Source organism: Macrosteles quadrilineatus, unplaced genomic scaffold (genome assembly GCF_028750875.1).
Source record: "Macrosteles quadrilineatus isolate MER2022 unplaced genomic scaffold, UCM_ALF_1.0 Scaffold_3__2_contigs__length_128488019, whole genome shotgun sequence".
NCBI lineage: Eukaryota > Metazoa > Arthropoda > Insecta > Hemiptera > Cicadellidae > Macrosteles > Macrosteles quadrilineatus.
This window is the reverse complement of record NW_026542596.1, coordinates 30111700-30124426: the sequence shown is the minus strand read 5'-3', so window position 1 is coordinate 30124426 and position 12727 is coordinate 30111700.

The following is a 12727-nucleotide window of genomic DNA, read 5'->3' as shown; positions in this document are numbered from 1 at the left end:
AAGTAAATATTTACAAACACAACATAAACAAATGAATATTAAACATATGTTATTTGTCATCTTCCCCTTGAGCTATTATTTGTCATCTTCTCCTTGAGCTTGGAGACCTAATCTTTTTTTATAAATCTATTATTTCTTCTCTTTATACCCTTGTCTTTAATAGAAACTAAATAAGATCTGGGTTGTTGAAGTTTCTTCTCTACTACTCCTTCATCCCATGTTTTATTGAATACATCTTGAACCCATACTTCCTGCCCTTCAGTAAAACTATTTTCACGGTTTAAAGACTTTCTATCATAATGTGACTTTTGTGCTTTCTGAGTTTCTATTATTTTTTCATAGATGCTGTCCTCAACAAGTTTGGGGTTTAATAGTTCTTCTCTCATTGGAATTTTACAATTTTACAATGGAGTTGTACAATTTCAAACCATCTGTCCCCAGTAGATTTTTCAGTCTGGCTAATTGAATTTCCTTACTTTCTTTCGTTGTTTTTGTAGCAATAAAGTAAATGTCGGTTTCTTCCTTTAACTGTTTAAATTTGTCTGAAATGTTTCCCTCCGATAGGTTCAGTGGATCTGGTTTATTGAACTCCATAATATTTAAACTTTACTTTCTCTTCTTATATTTAAACTTTACGACTGCGCCATGATTATAAATTAAAAGTCATAGTTTGGAATTAACTATCTTTTATGAAACCAAAAGTAAATATTTACAAACACAACATAAACAAATGAATATTAAACATATGTTATTTGTCAGTTCCAACATGTTCTACCATGTTCAACCAATTATCCAAAAATGTACTAACATGTTCTACCATGTTCCACCAATGTTCCAAAAATGTTCCAACATAATCCACCATGTTCCACCAATGTTCCAAAAATGTTCCAACATGGTCCACCATGTTCCACCAATGTTCCAAAAATGTTCCAACATGTTCTACCATGTTCCACCAATGTTTCAAAAATGTTCCAACATAATCCACCATGTTCCACCAATGTTCCAAAAATGTTCCAACATGTTCTACCATGTTCCACCAATGTTCCAAAAATGTTCCAACATGGTCCACCATGTTTCACCAAAGTTCATAAAATGTTCAAACATGGTCCACCATGTTCCACCAATGTTCCAAAAATGTTCCAACATGGTCCACCATGTTCCACCAATGTTCCATCTTGTTCCATCAATGTTCCACCATTTTCAACCATGTTCAACCATGTTCCAAAAATGTTCCAAAATGTTCTACCATGTTCCACCAAAGTTAAAAAAATGTTCCAACATGGTCCACCATGATCCACCAATGTTCCAAAAATGTTCCAACATGGTCCACCATGTTCCACCAATGTTCCAAAAATGTTCCAACATTGTTTACCATGTTCTACCAATGTTCTAACATGGTCCACCATGTTCCACCAATGTCCAAAAAATGTTGCAACATGGTGTACCATGTTCCACCAATGTTCCAAAAATGTTCCAACATGGTCTACTATAATCTACCAATGTTCCAAAAAGGTTCCAACATGTTCTACCATGTTCAACCAATTTCCCAAAATGTTCCAACATTGTCAACCATGTTCCATCAATGTTCCAACATGGTCCACCATGTTCCTCTAATGTTCCAAAAATGTTCCAACATGGTCCACCATGTTCCACCAATGTTCCAAAAATGTTCCAACATGGTCCACCATGTTCCACCAATGTTCCAAAAATGTTCCAACATGGTCTACCATGTTCCACCAATGTTCCAACATGGTCCACCATGTTCCACCAATGTTCCAAAAATGTTCCAACATGGTCTATCATGTTCAACCAATGTTCCAAAAATGTTCCAACATTGTCCACCATGTTCTACCAATGTTCCAAAAATGTTCCACCATGTTCCACCAATGTTCCAACATGGTCCACTATGTTCCACCAATGTTTCAAAAATGTTCCAACATGTTCTACCAGGTTCCACCAATGTTCCAAAAATGTTTCAACATGGTCCACCATGTTCCACCAATGTTCCAAAAATGTTCCAACATGGTTCACCATGTTCTAACAATGTTCCAAAAATGTTCTAACATGGTCCACCATGTTCTACCATTGTTTCAAAAATGTTCCAACATGTTCTACCATGTTCCACCAATGTTCCAACATGGTCCACCATGTTCCACCAATGTTCCAAAAATGTTCCAACATGTTCTACCATGTTCCACCAATGTTCCAAAAATGTTCCAACATGGTCCACCATGTTCCACCAATGTTCCAAAAATGTTCCAACATGGTTCACCATGTTCTAACAATGTTCCAAAAATGTTCCAACATGGTCCACCATGTTCCACCAATGTTCCAAAAATGTTCCAACATGTTCTACCATGTTCCACCAATGTTCCAAAAATGTTCCAACATGGTCCACCATGTTCTACCAATGTTCCAAAAATGTTCCAACATTGTCCACCATGTTCCACCAATGTTCCAACATGGTCCACCATGTTCTACCAATGTTCCAAAAATGTTCCAACATTGTCCACCATGTTCCATTAATGTTCCAACATGGTACACCATGTTCCACCAATGTTCCAAAAATGTTCATGATTATAAATTAAAAGTCATAGTTTGGTATTAACTATCTTTTATGAAACCAAAAGTTAATATTTACAAACACAACATAAACAAATGAATATTAAACATATGTTATTTGTCATCTTCCCCTTGAACTATTATTTGTCATCTTCTCCTTGAGCTTGGAGTCCTAATCTTTTTTTATAAATCAATTATTTCTTCTCTTTATACCCTTGTCTTTAATAGAAACTAAATAAGATCTGGGTTGTTGAAGTTTCTTCTCTACTACTCCTTCATCCCATGTTTTATTGAATACATCTTGAACCCATACTTCCTGCCCTTCAGTAAAACTATTTTCACGGTTTAAAGACTTTCTATCATAATGTGACTTTTGTGCTTTCTGAGTTTCTATCATTTTTTCATAGATGCTGTCCTCAACAAGTTTGGGGTTTAATAGTTCTTCTCTTATTGGAATTTTACAATTTTACAATGGAGTTGTACAATTTCAAACCATCTGTCCCCAGTAGATTTTTCAGTCTGGCTAATTGAATTTCCTTACTTTCTTTCGTTGTTTTTGTAGCAATAAAGTAAATGTCGGTTTCTTCCTTTAACTGTTTAAATTTGTCTGAAATGTTTCCCTCCGATAGGTTCAGTGGATCTGGTTTATTGAACTCCATAATATTTAAACTTTACTTTCTCTTCTTATATTTAAACTTTACGACTGCGCCATGATTATAAATTAAAAGTCATAGTTTGGAATTAACTATCTTTTATGAAACCAAAAGTAAATATTTACAAACACAACATAAACAAATGAATATTAAACATATGTTATTTGTCAGTTCCAACATGTTCTACCATGTTCTACCAATGTTCCAAAAATGTTCCAACATGGTCCACCATGTTCCACCAATGTTCCAAAAATGTTCCAACATGGTCCACCATGTTCCACCAATGTTCCAAAAATGTTTCAACATGGTCCACCATGTTCCACAAATGTTGCAAAAATGTTCCAACATGGTCCACCATGTTCCACCAATGTTCCAAAAATGTTCCAACATGTTCTACCATGTTCCACCAATGTTCCAAAAATGTTCCAACATGGTCCACCATGTTTCACCAATGTTTCAAAAATGTTCCAACATGGTCCACCATGTTCTACCAATGTTCCAAAAATGTTCCAACGTGGTCCACCATGTTCCACCAATGTTCCAAAAATGTTCCAACATGGTCCACCATGTTCCACCAATGTTCCATCTTGTTCCATCAATGTTCCACCATTTTCAACAATGTTCAACCATGTTTAGAAATAGTTCCAACATGTTCTACCATGTTCCACTTAAGTTCAAAAAATGTTCCAACATGGTCCACCATGTTCCACCAATGTCCCAAAAATGTTCCAACATGGTCCACCATGTTCCACCATTGTTCCAAACATGTTCCAACATGGTCCACCATGTTCCACCATTGTTCCAAACATGTTCCAACATGTTCTACCATGTTCCACCAATTTTCCAAAAATGTTCCAACATGGTTCACCATGTTCTACCAATGTTCCAAAAATGTTCTAACATGGTCCACCATGTTCCACCATTGTTTCAAAAATGTTCCAACATGTTCTACCATGTTCCACCAATTTTCCAAAAATGTTCCAACATGTTCTACCATGTTCCACCAATGTTCCAACATGGTCCACCATGTTCCACCAATGTTCCAAAAAGGTTTTAACATGTTCTACCATGTTCCACCAATGTTCCAAAAATGTTCCAACATGGTCCACCATGTTCCACCAATGTTCCAAAAATGTTCCAACATGGTTCACCATGTTCTAACAATGTTCCAAAAATGTTCTAACATGGTCCACCATGTTCCACCAATGTTCCAAAAATGTTCCAACATGTTCTACCATGTTCCACCAATGTTCCAAAAATGTTCCAACATGGTCCACCATGTTCTATTAATGTTCCAAAAATGTTCCAACATTGTCCACCATGTTCCACCAATGTTCCAACATGGTCCACCATGTTCCACCAATGTTCCAAAAATGTCTATGATTATAAATTAAAAGTCATAGTTTGGTATTAACTATCTTTTATGAAACCAAAAGTAAATATTTACAAACACAACATAAACAAATGAATATTAAACATATGTTATTTGTCATCTTCCCCTTGAGCTATTATTTGTCATCTTCTCCTTGAGCTTGGAGACCTAATCTTTTTTTATAAATCTATTATTTCTTCTCTTTATACCCTTGTCTTTAATAGAAACTAAATAAGATCTGGGTTGTTGAAGTTTCTTCTCTACTACTCCTTCATCCCATGTTTTATTGAATACATCTTGAACCCATACTTCCTGCCCTTCAGTAAAACTATTTTCACGGTTTAAAGACTTTCTATCATAATGTGACTTTTGTGCTTTCTGAGTTTCTATTATTTTTTCATAGATGCTGTCCTCAACAAGTTTGGGGTTTAATAAATCTTCTCTCATTGGAATTTTACAATTTTACAATGGAGTTGTACAATTTCAAACCATCTGTCCCCAGTAGATTTTTCAGTCTGGCTAATTGAATTTCCTTACTTTCTTTCGTTGTTTTTGTAGCAATAAAGTAAATGTCGGTTTCTTCCTTTAACTGTTTAAATTTGTCTGAAATGTTTCCCTCCGATAGGTTCAGTGGATCTGGTTTATTGAACTCCATAATATTTAAACTTTACTTTCTCTTCTTATATTTAAACTTTACGACTGCGCCATGATTATAAATTAAAAGTCATAGTTTGGAATTAACTATCTTTTATGAAACCAAAAGTAAATATTTACAAACACAACATAAACAAATGAATATTAAACATATGTTATTTGTCAGTTCCAACATGTTCTACCATGTTCAACCAATTATCCAAAAATGTACTAACATGTTCTACCATGTTCCACCAATGTTCCAAAAATGTTCCAACATAATCCACCATGTTCCACCAATGTTCCAAAAATGTTCCAACATGGTCCACCATGTTCCACCAATGTTCCAAAAATGTTCCAACATGTTCTACCATGTTCCACCAATGTTTCAAAAATGTTCCAACATAATCCACCATGTTCCACCAATGTTCCAAAAATGTTCCAACATGTTCTACCATGTTCCACCAATGTTCCAAAAATGTTCCAACATGGTCCACCATGTTTCACCAAAGTTCATAAAATGTTCAAACATGGTCCACCATGTTCCACCAATGTTCCAAAAATGTTCCAACATGGTCCACCATGTTCCACCAATGTTCCATCTTGTTCCATCAATGTTCCACCATTTTCAACCATGTTCAACCATGTTCCAAAAATGTTCCAAAATGTTCTACCATGTTCCACCAAAGTTAAAAAAATGTTCCAACATGGTCCACCATGATCCACCAATGTTCCAAAAATGTTCCAACATGGTCCACCATGTTCCACCAATGTTCAAAAAATGTTCCAACATTGTTTACCATGTTCTACCAATGTTCTAACATGGTCCACCATGTTCCACCAATGTCCAAAAAATGTTGCAACATGGTGTACCATGTTCCACCAATGTTCCAAAAATGTTCCAACATGGTCTACTATAATCTACCAATGTTCCAAAAAGGTTCCAACATGTTCTACCATGTTCAACCAATTTCCCAAAATGTTCCAACATTGTCAACCATGTTCCATCAATGTTCCAACATGGTCCACCATGTTCCTCTAATGTTCCAAAAATGTTCCAACATGGTCCACCATGTTCCACCAATGTTCCAAAAATGTTCCAACATGGTCCACCATGTTCCACCAATGTTCCAAAAATGTTCCAACATGGTCTACCATGTTCCACCAATGTTCCAACATGGTCCACCATGTTCCACCAATGTTCCAAAAATGTTCCAACATGGTCTATCATGTTCAACCAATGTTCCAAAAATGTTCCAACATTGTCCACCATGTTCTACCAATGTTCCAAAAATGTTCCACCATGTTCCACCAATGTTCCAACATGGTCCACTATGTTCCACCAATGTTTCAAAAATGTTCCAACATGTTCTACCAGGTTCCACTAATGTTCCAAAAATGTTTCAACATGGTCCACCATGTTCCACCAATGTTCCAAAAATGTTCCAACATGGTTCACCATGTTCTAACAATGTTCCAAAAATGTTCTAACATGGTCCACCATGTTCCACCATTGTTTCAAAAATGTTCCAACATGTTCTACCATGTTCCACCAATGTTCCAACATGGTCCACCATGTTCCACCAATGTTCCAAAAATGTTCCAACATGTTCTACCATGTTCCACCAATGTTCCAAAAATGTTCCAACATGGTCCACCATGTTCCACCAATGTTCCAAAAATGTTCCAACATGGTTCACCATGTTCTAACAATGTTCCAAAAATGTTCCAACATGGTCCACCATGTTCCACCAATGTTCCAAAAATGTTCCAACATGTTCTACCATGTTCCACCAATGTTCCAAAAATGTTCCAACATGGTCCACCATGTTCTACCAATGTTCCAAAAATGTTCCAACATTGTCCACCATGTTCCACCAATGTTCCAACATGGTCCACCATGTTCTACCAATGTTCCAAAAATGTTCCAACATTGTCCACCATGTTCCATTAATGTTCCAACATGGTACACCATGTTCCACCAATGTTCCAAAAATGTTCATGATTATAAATTAAAAGTCATAGTTTGGTATTAACTATCTTTTATGAAACCAAAAGTTAATATTTACAAACACAACATAAACAAATGAATATTAAACATATGTTATTTGTCATCTTCCCCTTGAACTATTATTTGTCATCTTCTCCTTGAGCTTGGAGTCCTAATCTTTTTTTATAAATCAATTATTTCTTCTCTTTATACCCTTGTCTTTAATAGAAACTAAATAAGATCTGGGTTGTTGAAGTTTCTTCTCTACTACTCCTTCATCCCATGTTTTATTGAATACATCTTGAACCCATACTTCCTGCCCTTCAGTAAAACTATTTTCACGGTTTAAAGACTTTCTATCATAATGTGACTTTTGTGCTTTCTGAGTTTCTATCATTTTTTCATAGATGCTGTCCTCAACAAGTTTGGGGTTTAATAGTTCTTCTCTTATTGGAATTTTACAATTTTACAATGGAGTTGTACAATTTCAAACCATCTGTCCCCAGTAGATTTTTCAGTCTGGCTAATTGAATTTCCTTACTTTCTTTCGTTGTTTTTGTAGCAATAAAGTAAATGTCGGTTTCTTCCTTTAACTGTTTAAATTTGTCTGAAATGTTTCCCTCCGATAGGTTCAGTGGATCTGGTTTATTGAACTCCATAATATTTAAACTTTACTTTCTCTTCTTATATTTAAACTTTACGACTGCGCCATGATTATAAATTAAAAGTCATAGTTTGGAATTAACTATCTTTTATGAAACCAAAAGTAAATATTTACAAACACAACATAAACAAATGAATATTAAACATATGTTATTTGTCAGTTCCAACATGTTCTACCATGTTCAACCAATTATCCAAAAATGTTCTAACATGTTCTACCATGTTCCACCAATGTTCCAAAAATGTTCCAACCTAATCCACCATGTTCCACCAATGTTCCAAAAATGTTCCAACATGGTCCACCATGTTCCACCAATGTTCCAAAAATGTTCCAACATGGTCCACCATAATCCACTAATGTTCCAAAAATGTTCCAACATGTTCTACCATGTTCAACCAATTTCCCAAAATGTTCCAACATTGTCAACCATGTTCCACCAATGTTCCAAAAATGTTCAAACATGGTCCACCATGTTCCACCATTGTTCCAAAAATGTTCCAACATGTTCTACCATGTTCAACCAATTATCCAAAAAATGTTCCAACATGTTCTACCATGTTCCACCAATGTTCCAAAAATGTTCCAACATAATCCACCATGTTCCACCAATGTTCCAAAAATGTTCCAACATGGTCCACCATGTTCCACCAATGTTCCACCAATGTTCCAAAAATGTTCCAACATGTTCTACCATGTTCCACCAATGTTTTAAAAATGTTCCAACATAATCCACCATGTTCCACCAATGTTCCAAAAATGTTCCAACATGTTCTACCATGTTCCACCAATGTTCCAAAAATGTTCCAACATGGTCCACCATGTTCCACCAATGTTCCAAAAATGTTCCAACATGGTCCACCATGTTCCACCAATGTTCAAAAAATGTTCCAACATGGTCCACCTTGTTCCACCAATGTTCTAAAAATGTTCCAACATGGTCCACCATGTTCCACCAATGTTCCACCAATGTTCCAAAAATGTTTCAACATGGTCCACCATGTTCCACAAATGTTGCAAAAATGTTCCAACATGGAATACATCTTGAACCCATACTTCGTGCCCTTCAGTAAAACTATTTTCACGGTTTAAAGACTTTCTATCATAATGTGACTTTTGTGCTTTCTGAGTTTCTATCATTTTTTCATAGATGCTGTCCTCAACAAGTTTGGGGTTTAATAGTTCTTCTCTCATTGGAATTTTACAATTTTACAATGGAGTTGTACAATTTCAAACCATCTGTCCCCAGTAGATTTTTCAGTCTGGCTAATTGAATTTCCTTACTTTCTTTCGTTGTTTTTGTAGCAATAAAGTAAATGTCGGTTTCTTCCTTTAACTGTTTAAATTTGTCTGAAATGTTTCCCTCCGATAGGTTCAGTGGATCTGGTTTATTGAACTCCATAATATTTAAACTTTACTTTCTCTTCTTATATTTAAACTTTACGACTGCGCCATGATTATAAATTAAAAGTCATAGTTTGGAATTAACTATCTTTTATGAAACCAAAAGTAAATATTTACAAACACAACATAAACAAATGAATATTAAACATATGTTATTTGTCAGTTCCAACATGTTCTACCATGTTCTACCAATGTTCCAAAAATGTTCCAACATGGTCCACCATGTTCCACCAATGTTCCAAAAATGTTCCAACATGGTCCACCATGTTCCACCAATGTTCCAAAAATGTTTCAACATGGTCCACCATGTTCCACAAATGTTGCAAAAATGTTCCAACATGGTCCACCATGTTCCACCAATGTTCCAAAAATGTTCCAACATGTTCTACCATGTTCCACCAATGTTCCAAAAATGTTCCAACATGGTCCACCATGTTTCACCAATGTTTCAAAAATGTTCCAACATGGTCCACCATGTTCTACCAATGTTCCAAAAATGTTCCAACGTGGTCCACCATGTTCCACCAATGTTCCAAAAATGTTCCAACATGGTCCACTATGTTCTACCAATGTTCCAAAAATGTTCCAACATGGTCCACCATGTTCCACCAATGTTCCAACATGGTCCATCATGTTCTACCAATGTTCCAAAAATGTTCCAACATGGTCCACCATGTTCCACCAATGTTCCATCTTGTTCCATCAATGTTCCACCATTTTCAACCATGTTCAACCATGTTTAAAAAATGTTCCAACATGTTCTACCATGTTCCACTAAAGTTCAAAAAATGTTCCAACATGGTCCACCATGTTCCACCAATGTTCCAAAAATGTTCCAACATGGTCCACCATGTTCTATTAATGTTCCAAAAATGTTCCAACATTGTCCACCATGTTCCACCAATGTTCCAACATGGTCCACCATGTTCCACCAATGTTCCAAAAATGTCTATGATTATAAATTAAAAGTCATAGTTTGGTATTAACTATCTTTTATGAAACCAAAAGTAAATATTTACAAACACAACATAAACAAATGAATATTAAACATATGTTATTTGTCATCTTCCCCTTGAGCTATTATTTGTCATCTTCTCCTTGAGCTTGGAGTCCTAATCTTTTTTTATAAATCTATTATTTCTTCTCTTTATACCCTTGTCTTTAATAGAAACTAAATAAGATCTGGGTTGTTGAAGTTTCTTCTCTACTACTCCTTCATCCCATGTTTTATTGAATACATCTTGAACCCATACTTCCTGCCCTTCAGTAAAACTATTTTCACGGTTTAAAGACTTTCTATCATAATGTGACTTTTGTGCTTTCTGAGTTTCTATTATTTTTTCATAGATGCTGTCCTCAACAAGTTTGGGGTTTAATAGTTCTTCTCTCATTGGAATTTTACTTCTTAAGTGTCTGCTGTTAAGAAGCTGAGCTGGAGAAACTTCAAGGTTAGATATTGGGCTGTTTTTGTAGTTTAATAAGTATAACTGCAGATCTTGTTTTGTTTCTTGACATTTTTTTAACATTTCTTTCACTATTCCGACAGATTTTTCCAATGTCTTCATCACGTTTTCAACAGTTTCAACCACAGACTCATCTTTTATTGAGTTGTACAATTTCAAACCATCTGTCCCCAGTAGATTTTTCAGTCTGGCTAATTGAATTTCCTTACTTTCTTTCGTTGTTTTTGTAGCAATAAAGTAAATGTCGGTTTCTTTCTTAAACTGTTTAAATTTGTCTGAAACGTTTCCCTCCGATAGGTTCAGTGGATCTGGTTTATTGAACTCCATAATATTTAAACTTTACTTTCTCTTCTTCTATTTAAACTTTACGACTGCGCCATGATTATAAATTAAAAGTCATAGTTTGGAATTAACTATCTTTTATGAAACCAAAAGTAAATATTTACAAACACAACATAAACAAATGAATATTAAACATATGTTATTTGTCAGTTCCAACATGTTCTACCATGTTCTACCAATGTTCCAAAAATGTTCCAACATGGTCCACCATGTTCCACCAATGTTCCAAAAATGTTCCAACATGGTCCACCATGTTCCACCAATGTTCCAAAAATGTTTCAACATGGTCCACCATGTTCCACAAATGTTGCAAAAATGTTACAACATGGTCCACCATGTTCCACCAATGTTCCAAAAATGTTCCAACATGGTCCACCATAATCCACTAATGTTCCAAAAATGTTCCAACATGTTCTACCATGTTCAACCAATTTCCCAAAATGTTCCAACATTGTCAACCATGTTCCACCAATGTTCCAAAAATGTTCCAACATAATCCACCATGTTCCACCAATGTTCCAAAAATGTTCCAACATGGTCCACCATGTTCCACCAATGTTCCAAAAATGTTCCAACATGTTCTACCATGTTCCACCAATGTTTTAAAAATGTTCCAACATAATCCACCATGTTCCACCAATGTTCCAAAAATGTTCCAACATGTTCTACCATGTTCCACCAATGTTCCAAAAATGTTCCAACATGGTCCACCATGTTTTACCAATGTTCCAAAAAATGTTCCAACATGGTCCACCATTTTTGGAACATTGGTGGAACATGGTGGACCATGTTGGTTCCAAAAATGTTCCAACATGGTCCACCATGTTCCACTAATGTTCCAAAAATGTTCATGATTATAAATTAAAAGTCATAGTTTGGTATTAACTATCTTTTATGAAACCAAAAGTAAATATTTACAAACACAACATAAACAAATGAATATTAAACATATGTTATTTGTCAGTTCCAACATGTTCTACCAATGTTCCAAAAATGTTCCAACATGGTCCACCATGTTCCACCAATGTTCCAAAAATGTTCCAACATGGTCCACCATGTTCCACCAATGTTCCAAAAATGTTCCAACATGGTCTACCATGTTCCACCAATGTTCCAAAAATGTTCTAACATGGTCCACCATGTTCCACCAATGTTCCAAAAATGTTCCAACATGGTCCACCATGTTCCACCAATGTTCCAAAAATGTTCCAACATGGTCCACCATGTTCCACCAATGTTCCAAAAATGTTCCAACATGGTCCACCATGTTCCACCAATGTTCCAAAAATGTTCCAACATGGTCCACCATGTTCCACTAATGTTCCAAAAATTTTCCAACATGGTCCACCATGTTCCACCAATGTTCCAAAATTGTTCCAACATGTTCTACCATGTTCCACCAATGTTCCAAAAATGTTCCAACATGGTCCACCATAGTCCACCATGTTCCACCAATGTTCCAAAAATGTTCCAACATGGTCCACCATGTTCCACCAATGTTCCAAAATTGTTCCAACATGTTCTACCATGTTCCACCAATGTTCCAAAAATGTTCCAACATGGTCCACCATAGTCCACCATGTTCCACCAATGTTCCAAAAATGTTCCAACATGGTCCACCATGTTCCACCAATGTTCCAAAAATGT